We start from the raw sequence: 14,712 nt of genomic DNA, 5'->3' as shown, positions 1-14,712 counted from the left end.
CCTCCCAAAGTCATTTACGTTATTAGGTAACAAGGCTGATTTTATTTTAACAAATGCACTGGGAGGTACATGAGCATTGCTCCTTCAAGGCAGTCAACTGGGGAGGCTAATAAACATGTGCGCCAGCAATGCTTGCTGTCACTGCCTAAAACCCATATACAGGTCCTCTTCTGGAACTGCTTTCAACTCCTTTAGCAATGTTTTCATATTCTCCATAGTGCCCACTGTCCTCCTGGAAAAGGGAACTTGATTTTTGGAAACAACCAATAGTTAATGGTAAAAGAAGACATCAGTCCAGGCCATTTTCCTTAAAAAAAAAAAAAAAGAGAGAGACAAACTTGTCTCTCTCATCCCATTGGCACTGAGAACAGTTGCCAAAGAAGTGGTTCAAAGTAGTTTGTGGCAATGACATCACTACTTTGAAGGTCAGGCCTCATTTTGTTGTAGAGACTGGTGCCAGTGATTTTATTGGAAGAGAATATTGGCCACTAATTTTCTTCTTCCAGAAAATTAACATGCTAGATGACAGCACACCAAAAACAAAGGACATTCAAAGGCCATCCTCTGCTGCAACCCAGGAGCACATCCACCCCAACAGGAGGCGCCCAGTGTCTGGATCACCCCCCTCCTGGTCGAACTCGCTTCCGATTGGGGCGGAATCACTGTCCCCGACAGAGCTGGACTCCCAGAGCAGGCAGCGAGTGTGGGCAGCTGGCCGGAGGGAGAGCCAGAAGAGGCCCCGCATGGTGGCTTCCATTGTCATAACCTCTGGGAATCGCAGGAGAGCTCTGACTTCGGCCACCAGTTCAGAAATCACTGGGAGGCAGCCGAGTCTGGCGGTGGGGCAGCCAGCACAGACTGCCCTGCTTCTGGGGCAGGGCCAGGGGCAGGGCCAGGGGCAGGCCTCACGCAGCCAGGGAGGGCAGGGCAAGGGCGCGCTGGGGAACTGGCTGGAAACTGCAGCTGTAACGCGAAGCTTTCCCCAGGAGAGGTCATGTGGAACTATCAATACTTTATCCCATTTCGCAGTTTGGGGTGTTTGGAGATATAAAAATGGGCTTTCTTGAAGTTTTACTTTTTACGGTTTAGGAGATGTATTTTCTAGTCCCCGTGCCTTTCTCCCAGGGCTTGTCAGGGTTTGCTGCAGGTGGGGAAAGTAACACCCAGGAGTGAAATGAAGGGCAGCCTTCCTGGAGAAACCACCTACACCTTAGAGCTGCTGCTCCTGACCTCAGGCACTTGTACCCACTGCTAGAGTCTTTGTAACTAATTTCCCCCAGTTTAGCGGTGACTCTCTCCCTAGGCACACCGGACATTAATTCAAATAACAATACAAACTTAAATTCCTAGAATATCAAAATATATCATTAGTTTAGGAAATTCATTATAGTTAGCCTTCAGGGCTTTCAGTTTTCTCTTACATCATCTTTTTTTGCTCCCCATTTTTTGGTTGTAGTTGAATAAAACATGGGGCCTGGCGAAGTCAACAGTGATGGAAGGGCCGCACAGCTCTCTGTCAGGTTGGGAGAGGAGTGGAAAACTGGTATAAGACTGAAGGCAGCCTGATCTCCACTTTCATAGTTTGGTCTTCTCCATGTTAATCTCTTCCTTAAAGCGCCTTCAGGAAAGTTCCTGGAATGACACAATATAAAAATATTGCTGTCACTGTTCCTGAGGTCTCCCTGCCTTACTGATGACATTGTTTTTGCAGAGTGCCTTGAACTTTGATATAGGTTCTCAGAATATTCGTAAAATTATGCCCAAAGAAAACATACTTTGAAATTAATTAGTGAAGTCCAAAAGTCAAGAAAGGAAATGAGGCAAGAGAGGAAAATAATAGATTCACTCTAAAATGGACTGTGCTCTCTAATTGACATATGAAATGTACCTCTTAAGTACCATTCACCTCAACAGACCAGAAGAGAGGATTGCTCTGGCTTAGATGGAAGAATTCACTCTCAAGGGACATTTTGAAATGGACTGATATTTCTCTAGTAAGAGTTACCTGACTTGCTATTGAAAATGCTAAATTTTATGGTTAAGTAATCAGTTCATCTTGTCTAACTGACAATTCAAAAAGCTGATTCCAAGAACAGGAAATTGGCTTCAATAGAAAGACTGTTTGTTTATTTTAGAGGGCGGGGATGGGTGAGGACCAGTCAAGCTTATTCTTGTGACATATTTTAAAAGATATTTTAAATGAATAATAATTCCTCACAGGTGTTTAGCAATCCTTATTATTGACGGGTGTGTTTGAGGTGTGACTGATTTTTTTAAACAAACATACCAAGGTTATGCACCCCCTGAAAAATCCTGTCTCATTCAGAATTTCAGCTTGGAAGTCTGCACACGTACTCAACTGATTTTTTCTAAGCCTTAATTTTTTTTAACTCCATTTATTGGAATTGCTTTTAGTGACTGCTTTGGGTCCTTTTGAATAACAGTGAAGGCAAAATAAGGGCAGGTCATGGTGAGTAGTTGGGTTGATTTTCCTGGAGCATTGGCCTGACCCCAACCTCCCCCTGGACATTGGCTCCCCAACATCTCACAGGGATGGTGCTAGTCTGATAGGTACGCTTTTGTGCTATCACCAGACCCTGCCTCAGAAGTTATTTCTCTGTGCCTTGAAGGTCCCTGACGTCTAATGCCTTAGACAGTTGTAGCTGGGGACCATGTAGCTTGAGGTCCTAAAATGCTTTGCTGATGGAGAATGTTTTCTTTTGAGAAAGAAGTAATAATGGGAAATAGTTTGGGATTACTGATGCAGCTTGCCATGGTACACAACTAGTGGCCTTGAGAGAGAGAGGCGGGGCGGGGGGGGAGAGGGAGGGAAGGAAGGAGGGACAGAGAGAAGGTGGTGGAGAGAGAACCTAACTCTGTCCTAACATACTCAATCGAAATTGTTTACCTTGAAGGGAAAAAATACTTTCTTTCCCATCAATACCATATTAGCATTGAGTTGCCCTGTCTCTTCTATAATGGCAGGATGTGGTATTAAAAAGAATTCTCTTTGATTGATAGTAGTAAACATTTTTTTAAGTAAGACCAAAAAAAAGAAGGGGCAGGTGTATTGAACAGTGTTCTAGCTCCTGTGGGTACCTGGCCAGAACTTTTACTCTGGACTTGGACGAGAACATTTCAGTGTGTTCCCCTTTCTAAACCAAAATGCGATGAGAATAGGCACGTTGGTTGCCAGGTGAGCCCCTCTTAACACTTTTTTCCACCACTTTTCCCTGGCTGATAACACCTGATGGATTTTGCCACAAAAGATGTCGCCACTGTTGGGGAAATGACAGTTCAACTCACTCTTAATCACCAAGTGACTGTGTGATATAGCAGGCCCAGGTCCGCACTGTACCTAAGAACAGGTGAGGGAAGCTGAGCCCCGGAGGAAGGTGGTCACAGTGTTTCATGGGTGGTCTGTACATGTTGCTCATGACACAGGTAGTTTCTGAAGCCTTCTAACCTATAGTTCAGTCTTTCCCCCTCGCCTTTCACAGCACAGTTCTTAGAGGTCTCTCTTTTATTTCCTCTGCTTACCACCACTCCAGGATGCCAAGCTGTGGGCTTTCCCACAAAGTGGGCAGCTGACATAATAGGCACTGGTTTCTTTCAGTTGTGCTTTGCACCTGCTGAGTGTTAACTTCTCAGATTAGGCCTCTGCATTAGAAATAAAGTTGCTAAACTCCATGTCTTTATCTAAAAGAAACATTATGGCCTACCCCTCTTCATTCTTCTATAGTTCCCTCAACTCCAGTTGCAACCCTTGCCAGATACCACCATCCATAAAAGATAAGTGATGGTCACCCTGGCAGGTGTGGCTTAGTTGGTTGAGTGTTGTCCCATGCACTGAAAGTTTGCGAGTTCGATTCCCAGTCAGGACACATGCCCAGGTTGCAGTGTCTGTCCCCAGTTGGGGCTTGCAGGAGGCTGCTGATCAATGTTTTGCTCTCACAGTATTGTTTCTCTCTCTCTCTCTCTCTCTCTTTCTCTCTAAAAATCAGTTTTTAAAAAATTTTTAAAAGTATGTGATGGTGATGATGATGATGATAGCTAACATTATTGAGTACCTACTATGTGCAAGGCACTGAGTCAACAGGCACTATACTTGGGCACCCTGTAATAATGACGTAGGGATCATTGTAAAGGCAAGGAAGATCAGGCACAGGTTAAGAAAGCTGCTCACGTTCCCATGACTAGTGTGTGACAGGGCAGGGATTCAAGCCTAGGCGCTAGAGTTTACAAATTCAGCCTTGACGCTTTACCTTCAAGATTGTACTTAACCCCTTTCAAAAAAGTTTTCACTTTCGTCCTTAATTCGTACATGGTGAAGCTAATGTAACCAGACGAGCAGTGCTGGCGGGCTTTCTGTGCCTCCTCTGCCTCCCTGATGCCAGTCGTGCCGGTTCCCAGCAAGTGGTGGTAGGACTGGCAGCTGGCTGGAGCTGCGTGTGAGCACACGGAATATGTGGTATGTGTGAGAGTGTGCAATGTGTGTCATGACGTAAGGCGGTAGTAGCCATTGCCATTAAAAGGGACCTGCCATTCTGAGCTCCTGCTGTGACCGTAAGATGTGCCTGTAGCAGCTGTTAGCAGTCGGACCATGTTTCCATCTGATGTGAAATGTGCCTCTGTCACTTGTGAAACACATTTCAAAACCTTGCCGTCCTGAAATACCCAAGTGTGTGAATGGTGCACGTTTACGGCAAATCAGGAAGATGCGCTTATTCCAATGACAGTGTCACACTCGTTCACTCACGCTCTCAAGTGGCAAAGACACACTGCCGAGTGCTAGGTGCAGGACAGTCACGGGATGTCGTGTGAAGTGTTTGTCTGCAGGCAAAAGAAGCTCCCTAGGCTGCAGGAGTAGAAACTGAAAGCGGAGCGATGTTGCCACCCTTGCTTTGCTCTCCGCGTGGCTGTGACATTCTTACCTCACCTCCAGTGCATGACTTACATAAAAATTGGTAGCTTCAAGATAACACCCAAAATATACATTTCCTTTTGTTGGGGAAAAGATGACATTTCTTAGGTGTTGTGGTTGGTGAATTGATGCTTAGATGTCAGACCTTCTTAAAATAAATCTGTCAATCTCTTAGCTTGGTCCAAAGCATTCCTTCTCCTCACGTCTCATAACTGCTTAATACCCCCAAGGGGCTGCTGCTGTGTCTGTTTTTCCCTTTCCTAGGAAGAAACAGCTCCCAGCTCCTGCTTGCTCCCCTTTGGCATAGGCCAGAGAAACAACTTTCAGCAAATATTGCTATCCATTTTCTGGTTGATCTGATATATTATAACTGAGAATGAAAATGTTTCTTTAATAAGCAAGTTTGAAGAGCATGTGTTTAGAGACGGTGTCAGAAAAACTCCTCAGGTCATTCGGTCATTCCTCTGCCTAGCTGCACTGGCTGTCTTAGAAAAGCATTATAAAAGAGAATTTTAAAAAAACCCACCCTCACACACAATAACTTTGAAATTCAGTCCTTAAATACATCTGTGATGTATGTATTTGAAAGCTTAGAACTTGCCATGTCTGTTGTTTTTATGTCACTGGCTACACCCTGGAAATTGTAGGTGGGGAATGGAGTAGAATTTTTGTTCCAGGAGTCGGTCACTAATCCTTCAAGATCTTACAGCCTTAACATGACTAATGTGACAACATCTACACTTCTGCTTCTGGCAAGTCTAAAGACTTTGCTTTGTGATTTTTTTTATAAAGACCAGACCTTTCCCTGGCCTCTTGCCCAAAGCTCCATTCTCCCTGTTGATTCTAGGGAAACAGTGGGAGACGGCACAGAGGCAGAGGAGGGAACCAGGCTGTGGGGTTATCCTCCTGACCATCCTCACCCACTAAACTCACCTGTAGCCCAAGAAGGTTTTGTTTTCCCCAGTCTGTGCTGCTGTGGCTGTGGGTGTGTTGTCACTTTAGTTCTCTATGTCTTAATACAGAAGAGTGTGAATGTATTTTCAGGGTTTAGAGTTACAAGTTATTTCCAGTCTTTCTCCATGAATTCAAACTTAATTGTGTTAGGGAATATTTCTTAAATGATCTACTATTCAGTGAACAGTAACTGATCTTCAAAAAACCACCCAAGCTAATGGAAAGAAGCAGTGGGTTCCTTTGCCAGGTAAGCTTTGATGACTTAACCTGGATACCCACTTCTGCGTATCTGATTTTGGGGATCCAGCTGATTTTGGGGATCGCACTGTAAGTAGCCATAGGAACTGTGCACTTTGAATTAGCAAACTGAACGTTTTGATTGACTTATTCAGTGAACTGTGATGCCGTATGCTAAGTGTACAGTGGGCCAGACTCATGTGAAGCCATAGAACTGATAGGTTTAAATAAATATCCTATTTGTTATAAGACCCATTTCTGTGTCAATAGATTTTCCTGTCTCTGGATTTGCACTTGAATCACCAGGTTTGTTTATTTTTATATCATATGTACCCATTTAAAAAAGTAAAAGCTTCTGAATTGAAATACCAAGATTGTCCAATGGGTATAGCCTCAGGTACGCAGAGGCGGATGTGAAGATAAGAGAGCTGTAAAACGGAGTGGTTATCTTTTGGGCTTAGGTATGAGAATTTGGGGGGAATTGTGTAAAGTAAGGTTATTTCATGAAATGCAATAAGAGTAATTCTGATGTTTTTGGCTAAGCAGAAAATGAGATAAGATCTCCAGATTTGGTTTGGTTTTAGAGATGTTCTTTTCTGTTGTGAAAAACAGACTTTGAATGATGAAAGCAAAGAGCTGACCCCATTGCTCTCAACTGTGAGCAAAGGAAGACTTAACCTAAATGTGGCAAAATTGTTCTTGTTAAGGGGAAAAAAGGAATTGGTATCTAGAGTGAGGTTGATCGCTAGAAAAGATTAGATGCAGCTCTGTGACTCAGATGACATTTTTTTGTCTAGTATTATCCAGAATTATATAAGGGACACACACCTGAGGTTAGAAAAGAAGTTATTAAAAATTTCCCTTCAGCACAGTCTGACCACTTAGTAAAATAAAGTGAAATCTTTTTCCTGCTGATATGAAATGGCAGTTAACCCACCCTTAGAGGTTCCCGAGAAAGATTTTTGTTAGATGTTTTTTATCTCCGGGTCCTAGAAGATCTTCCAGAATTATATATTGAAAAAATTCAGTTAATTCTAGAATCTTAGAGGGACCTTATTCCAACTTGGAATAATTGGCTTAATGGCCAATTACCTCTGATTTGGTTCCTGATTTCACATAGCCCCACAAATTCTCAGCAACAAATACGTTCCATTGTTTACAAAGACAATTGAGAGGTTAAATTAGAAAAACAAAAAAGAGGAAACTTTGTATTGCTGATCTTAATGGCATCATCTTCTCTTGGATGATTATTTATTCGGTATTTGACGCACTGGATGAGTGAAGTATTAGGAAGCTGCTTCTCTTGCTAGTCAATTAATTTTTTCAAGGCTTAGCTGGTTACTAGGTAGTTACCCAAGAAGGCAAAGAGCCAATTGCTTTAATTTACGTATTTTGTGCATGACTGTGTATAGTCAGAGAATTCTAGAGAAAACTGGTTCTAAAAAATCAAAGCTATCCACTGTTCTTATATATGAAAAATATGCTTTCTCTCTGATTTGACAGAATTTCCCTGTCTAGGGACAGAAGTGCTCATTTGGATTTGGCTTTTAGCAAAGATGCATATGCATCGGGGAATGCGAGTCAGTTTCTCTGGAAAGGTTAATCTAGTAGGGATAGAAGCATAGTGCAAAGGATTAATATGTGGCTCCATTGTCAGAACTACGTGCATGTTCACAGAAAGCGACACGGGAAGGTGCGCCTGCCGTTCTTATCTTCAGAGATTTCCTGCGTGCACAGCTCCGCTTTCTCTGCATTTATATGGGGCCTTCTGGCCTGGTGTTTTAACTCGTATGCACCTAAGTCTTAACTTTTCCAAAGACTGAAGGAAACAGTCAAAGTTCCGAAACTCCACTTTTGTCTTATTTTAAATCTAGTTTGCAAATGCTTGACCCCTCGATTGTTTGAGGCGTGCTTATGTGTCTGTATCTGGCAGGTATATGCAACACTTTATTTTAAAATGATTTTTAAAAGCTGGTAAGTTTTCAGCAGAAATCACCATCAAGGTAAAGCCTGTAAATAGTGGCTTTAAATAGTAGGTAAGGGATAGGACTTGGGAAGGGGCAAAGTAAGGCACAGGACTTGTTTCTTTAATGGCTATAGTTTGACAGGGTCCTTTGAGTCAGATATCAACTTAATACCAAGACTCTCGATGTCAGAGGATGACACATATGCTTATTGTGTTTACAAGTGGGAATCATGCCGTTTCCACGATGTCCCTGCGAGACTGTACAAGCCCTGGTGAAAATTTGGTTGAGTGACTTTGCTGGTGACAGCTGTTATAGAGAGGTGACTTCTCCATTGATGTGCTCTTTTTCTCTCAAGTAGACACTAAGATACTAACATCTGTATGCAGTAGGCTCCCAGGAAGGCATTTTGGGAACCAATAATTTAAAGAAAAACTTTAAGTAAGTCTAGCTGGCACATGAAAATTACAGTTCTCTATATTCTTTATTCTCTGTGGCAGAGCCTGTTGTGGGTAGTGAGGGCACAGCGTCCATGTCCTTGCCAAGAATGATATGCCAAGCTTCCTAAAGCTTCCCATTTTATAGGTCTTTTCATCTTCAAAGAGCTTTGCGAGCATCCATTTACCACCCCCTGCCTGGGAGGTAAGAATTATTCCCATTTTATAGATGAGGAAGTGGAGGTGGAAGTGGCTTGCTGGAGGCCACCCAGACAGTCGAGGGTCTGATGGAGCCTTGGGAGGAGTGCTGATTCCACTTCTCAGCTGAACAGACCCCAGCTCTTTCTCTCATGTAATTTCCCCGTGAGGTCCCCAGAGGGTAATAACATAAATCTGAAGGCAGCAAATACTCTTTAAGAGGAAAGAAACACCAAGTCTTTCTGCTTTGTGGCTGGCTGCCTTTACGATCAGATCCTGGGAAATCTAGACATAACCATTTAATCCCCCTGAGGTTCATTTTCCGCATCTGTAGAATGGGCATAATGATACCATCTGCCTACTTCAGGGTTGCCGTGAGCACCAGAATCAAAACAAGCTAACGAACCATGCAGAATCAAAACTTACAGAACCCCGCAAATATCAGGCCTTATCATTGCTGCCAGAAATGACCACGAGACTATCCCAGAGGGTAAGGCTTTTCTAGTCAGGGGGCTAATTGCTTAGGTGATGGTAAGCATCCAGCACTGTCATGAAAGAATCCAAAATTGGTGGAAGAAAAGTCTCAACTAAGGAAACATACAAATATTATATTTAGTATATATTTAGTAGACAAAATGGCAGAACAAGTTGACTATTAGTTTGCATAGTATGCGACTGGAGCTCAGCCCTCCCCTCCCTGGAGGACCCTTGAACAAGCCTGGGCCATGGAACATATTCATGCTCTACTCCAAGCCAGGGGTCCAGGATGACAGGATGTGCCGACTGCTCGAAGCCACAGTCTGTTGCCCTCCGGCCATGGAGATGCAGTGAGAGTTCCCTGCTAACCCGTATGTGGTGGCTGGGGCCTTTGGCAGCAGCAGGGAGAGTGCCCACAGCCACCACACGCAGCACCTTCGCACACCTCGGAGAAGGGTGCCTCCTCTGGAAGGATGGTTTGAAGAAAAGCTCCTATCTGGGCAAATTAGGAAAAGGCTCCCTTAGTCCAGGCTGTTCCAACCACTCTGCTGCAGGCCTCACAGCCAGATGCATTTCAACCCCCCCTTTTGCTCCTCTATCTGGGCTCCACCAGGCAGGGCACAATGTCCTTGGAACTAGGAGGTGGCTAGACCCAGAGAGGCCACAACACTTCAGAGGCCAGGAGCTCCCAAAGTCCCTGCAGGGAACCAGGTGAAGGCTCCGCCACTCTCCACCATCCGGCCTTGACATGCACGCCAGGCTGCCATCCAAGCAGCTGCAGAGCCTTTAATACCCCGGCCGTTTTAAACTGGGGATAAAATAAAGTGACTAATCCATGAAGCACTCAAGTCATTTTACCGAAAATAAAATCAAATGCCTTAGGGTTTTTCTTTTTAATCTTTATTGGTTTTTCTGCTTACAAAAGTAATACATGCTGGTTGTAAAAAAATTCAAACATCAGAAATACACAACATAGCTAGGAAAAGTCCTCTATATTCTCAGACCTCCAGAAAAAAATACAAAACACTGTCAACAAATTGACGTAGAAGATTATTTTTTAAAGCAGTAGGTCTTGACTGTTTTTGCAAGACACATGAAATTACTTGACATTCTTATGTGTGACATATTCTCATGGGTGTATCCCAGGTTTAGCCATTTCCTGGCAAGGCAGCAGGAACCCCGCCCTGTTCAGTCTAATGCAAGAAAATACGTGATTGTGCAAGTGAGCTAGATGAAAGATATTATTGGGGTAACCTTGGGCCATATTAGTTTATTTTTATATGAACCCATAAATTTTTAATTTTTTTTACTATTATTAACAACCAATTCTATGCCACACATCCACACCTGATTGCAGCGCAGCACTGTGTGCCGCGAGCAGTTAAGCCCAGCGCTGTAAAGGATTGCTGCGGTGGCTGGTGCGAACCGCCTGTCTTATTATTTGGAGAATAAGCAGCTTTACTCTATCCCCACTTTGGAAAGAGCTTACGGGCTGCAGAAAAGAATTTCATTTCGCAATAAGGCAGGATTTCTTATCAACAATAACAATAATAATAACGACTATTTGAGTGCCAACGACTTTTAAGAACTGTGTGATGTGTGTATATGTATATAGAATGTATATGTAATAATCATATGTGTGCTCTGTCATTTATACATCGCATCATTGAATCTTCACATATGAAACTGAGGTTCAGAGAGGTTAAGTAACTTTCCCACCTTAAGAATTGTTAAACCTTGGTATCGGTCACCTTAAGGTCAGAAACTGCTTGGAATTTTATAAAATTGAGAAGAATGGCCTAGAAGGTTGATGATTACTTCCAGTGATAAACTAGTCAGGTAACTCTCAGAAAGACATCTTGATATCAGTTCTGAGGAGTGAGTTTAACCAAATTACTTCTGTCTTTTGATCCTCTGGTAATGGTTGCATACCAAGAGCAGTAGTCTCCTGACATTCGTTACTGGAACAATTGGATCTTAGCAGTGCAGAATGGAGGGGGGGTGTAAAATTTTAGTTAGACAAAAAGATAAAATGTGTCCAAATTTCAATCTTACCTCTTCCTAGCTCTCTGACTTGGGGAAAGTTATTTAACCTCTCTGAATTTGTTTTCTCATTTAAAAATCGCCGATGATGATGATGATGATGATATCACCTACCTCATGGGGCTGTTGAAGTGAATGCAATAATGCCTTACACTGTAATCACAGATACATGTTAGATATTATTCATTATTCTTAATCCTTTAAATTATTACCAAGATCTCACTATTTACCAAGAGTCAAGTGATAGGTGCAACTCATACTACTGTATTTTTTTAATTCTTTGGGAGAGTGGATATATTTCTCAAGACCAAGGTATCTCCCAAAATAGGTCCTCAGAAATAAAGGAGGTGTTAAGGATGCCAGTGCCCATGTTCTTGTTCCTTTTATAATTAAAAGTCAAAAGCAAACTTTGTGTGGAAGTACATCCAAGGCTCAATGACAGCGCAGCCCAAGGACCCCTTGGCTAATTAGCGCGCTGGCGTTGTCGGATTTCCTGACGTCCCCGCTGCCACTTGTTGTCAGCTCCTTGAAACGGCAGAAATTTGCCTCTGCAGGTGCGGAGCGCCTGCTCGAATTACTCAGGGTGCATGAGAGAGCAAATTATTTAGGCAATGGAGCTGAAAATGTGGGCAAATTAGAATTTTTCATAGCAAGATTGTTCATTGTTAAGCCGGTTCGTGATGATCTGTGTGCGTCTTGCTTCAGATACTCCTCTACACAATAAGCCTCTTTGCTGCATGAATATGTATGTGGGCTAATTTAATCAATATACTTGTGACAGGAGCGGTGTCCGACAGAACTCATCCTTTGAAACACGGGCTGAGTTAATGCGCGCAGTCTATCTATGGGCCAAGAGTCATAATGTGTGTTAAAAGAAGATTATTTTGAAAAGACACAGCACTGCCTGTTGGAAAATAGAAAAGCCTGAGGGGGTGGAAAGCAAGGGGCCGGGGTTGGTTTTTATTGTCCTTCCTCCTCTTCTTGGACTGAAGACTCAAATTTATGGAACTAAACTGCTTTCCTTTTGAAAAATTTGCAAGCCAGTGACTACATTTTTTATTCTCGCTGCTACAGCTGAATTCTGTAAGTTGACTAAAAGGTGGAGGGGGGCGGCCCTTGTGCATTGTTGGATTAAATGGAAGGTGAGTGCCCTGCTCCAATCTGCAAATGTTTGCTCTCCGGAAATATCAACATGTGTGATCAGATCACAGTCAGAGAGTTTGCTTTTCAAAGCAGGTGTATTTTAATCATTTCTTAAGGAGCACTTGTAACTGAAATTGTCTTCTGAGATAAGATTGCCCCCAGGCCCTCCCTGTGTGGCTCAGTTGGTTAAGCATCGGCTTGCGCACCAAGAGGTAGCAGGTTCTATTCCTCGTCAGGGCACATGCCCCTGTTACGGGCTCAACCCCCAGTAGGGGGCGTGCAGGAGGCATAATCAATGTCTCTCTCCCTCATTGATGTTTCTCTCTCCTCTTCTCCCTTCCTCTTTTTCTAAAATATCAATAAAAACATATTTTAAAAATAAAAAAGGAAAAGATTGCCCTGCAGGGGGTAGGCTGGTAGAATAATTTGATCTGACCAGTCCGAATACCTGAACCTTGCTTTGGGGAACCCTCCCATTACCCTAATTACCATGAGCTTCCTAGTGAAGCTTGTTCTAACTAATTCTGATTCTTTGGCCAACATTGCCCACTGGAAGACCAAGAGTTTGAGAGCCTGACTCAGGCTAATAGTTGGTAGAGGCACCAAACTCTGGGTTTGTGTTACAAGGACCCTCCCACCCCCTAGCTAGGCCATGAGCCATTTCAAAGGTGAGAGTGCTGGGCCAGGATGGCACTCCCAGGACCATCCCTATCATGAGCAGGCCCCTCCAAACCAGACCTCCATGTCACTTGCAGGATTGCAGCAGCCGTTAGCAGGCATGTGGGTCACTGGCTTAAATATCATCATTTCACTTCTGATGGGAAATCTAAGGGCCCAAGCCCACTGGACAGCAATATATCATTTTCCCTTTGATTCAGATATAGTTTTCCTCAGCTTTCCCAATATGGCCCGCCCAGGACCTTCGTGGCTTGCAAAGGCCTACAGAGATGTGCTCCATCTCCCCATTGTTAAGGTGGAATGAAGGTAACTCTTGAAAGGCCCAAGTTTAGCACTAGTGGTGCTTTAATTGCCTCAGATAATTTTGGTGCTGACTTCAACTGCAGAGCCTAACCAGGTCTGTCTATGTCTAATTTCTGTGATTACAGATTGAGGTGAGACATACGCAGAGGCAGCTTGGTGTCTGTCTTCTTTATTCCACGTATAAATTTTGTTTAATAGATGGTCCAAGTACTTTGTGTTGCCTAATTATTCTGTTCCTTAGGAGTCAGGGTGGGGGAGGCAGGTTCTCGTTATAGACTAGTTCATTCATATGGGAAAACCCAGGCAATAACTCTCAGCTGATATCACCTTTCAGCTACCAGTTGGCTTTTGTGAGTCCCTGAAAAATGTTGGGCATTAACCATCTCTCTCTCGAGTTGCAGACAATCTGTAGCACAAAACTGCCTCGACTATTTTAGGAATATTGAGGGACCATAGGTGTGAAACATTATAAGATTTCAGATTTCATAGAGAATTTTCCTAGGCACTAAGGAATAGGAGGCAGACTTGGAGGTGATTGTTTTTGTTAAGTGCGACTTTATAACATATTAAGTTGCATAACTCAGAAATAGACATATTCAACAGTGTACAAAGACACCATTATTGGGATCTTAGAAAGCTTCAGGATTATGGAAAATATATTGGATGTGATATTTCAAACCATCTCTAACTCTGGACAGTAAAACTCGGTATGTCAACCCTAAAAGTAACTCATAGGAAAAGGACTCTCTTGAATAGCTTGCACTCCCTGATCAGTACTTGTACGAGTCCCCTTGAAAGGAAGTTAGCAGGTACACATGCTTTATAATGAGGTTAAATCCAAGAATTTCATATATGCTCTTATTATTGAATACAACATCACATCAAATTCAGAGTGTTGTGGAAATTATCTCTGGATATGGGATTACATTGGGGGGAAAGAGTGGGCTGCGTGTAGATGTGTGTTACTTACATTGTGTAACTTACATCCTTAGACAAGTCATTGCTTTGAGTAAGGCATGGGGCCGGGTAGGAGCTATATGAAAATGAAATCCATTGAGCACTTGCAATTGTATTTGTGTGTGTCATTTAGTAGATAATCTGATATGATATCCAGTGGTGAAAACCGTGGAAAATAAATTTAGCATAATGGAACATTCCAGGAAAACTGGTGAACATTGCCCTTCTGTATACACACCTCAGTGTCGGTTGCCTTTTTTTCATATACAGATTATATTTCATAGCTGATCCAGGTACTTTGTTTTGCCTAATTATTTTATCCTTACGTTATTTTTTAATTATGCTCTTTCCAACTCTGCTCAAGATAGAATGTGTTTGCTTAGAGCTGTGCTTTGTC

At 42.9% G+C, this 14,712-nt stretch overlaps 1 protein-coding gene across 4 annotated transcripts in view; it reads left to right on the top strand.

Moving 5' to 3' along the window:
* Nucleotides 1-14,712, top strand: part of RORA (RAR related orphan receptor A) — a gene marked incomplete at its 5' end in the record, with an annotated part of 669,505 nt that overhangs the window by 624,342 nt on the left and 30,451 nt on the right. The window lies entirely within an intron of this gene.

This window comes from Miniopterus schreibersii (assembly GCF_964146895.1).
Source record: "Miniopterus schreibersii genome assembly, chromosome: 1".
NCBI classification, from domain to species: Eukaryota; Metazoa; Chordata; class Mammalia; order Chiroptera; family Miniopteridae; genus Miniopterus; species Miniopterus schreibersii.
This window is presented reverse-complemented; position numbering and strand designations above follow the sequence as displayed.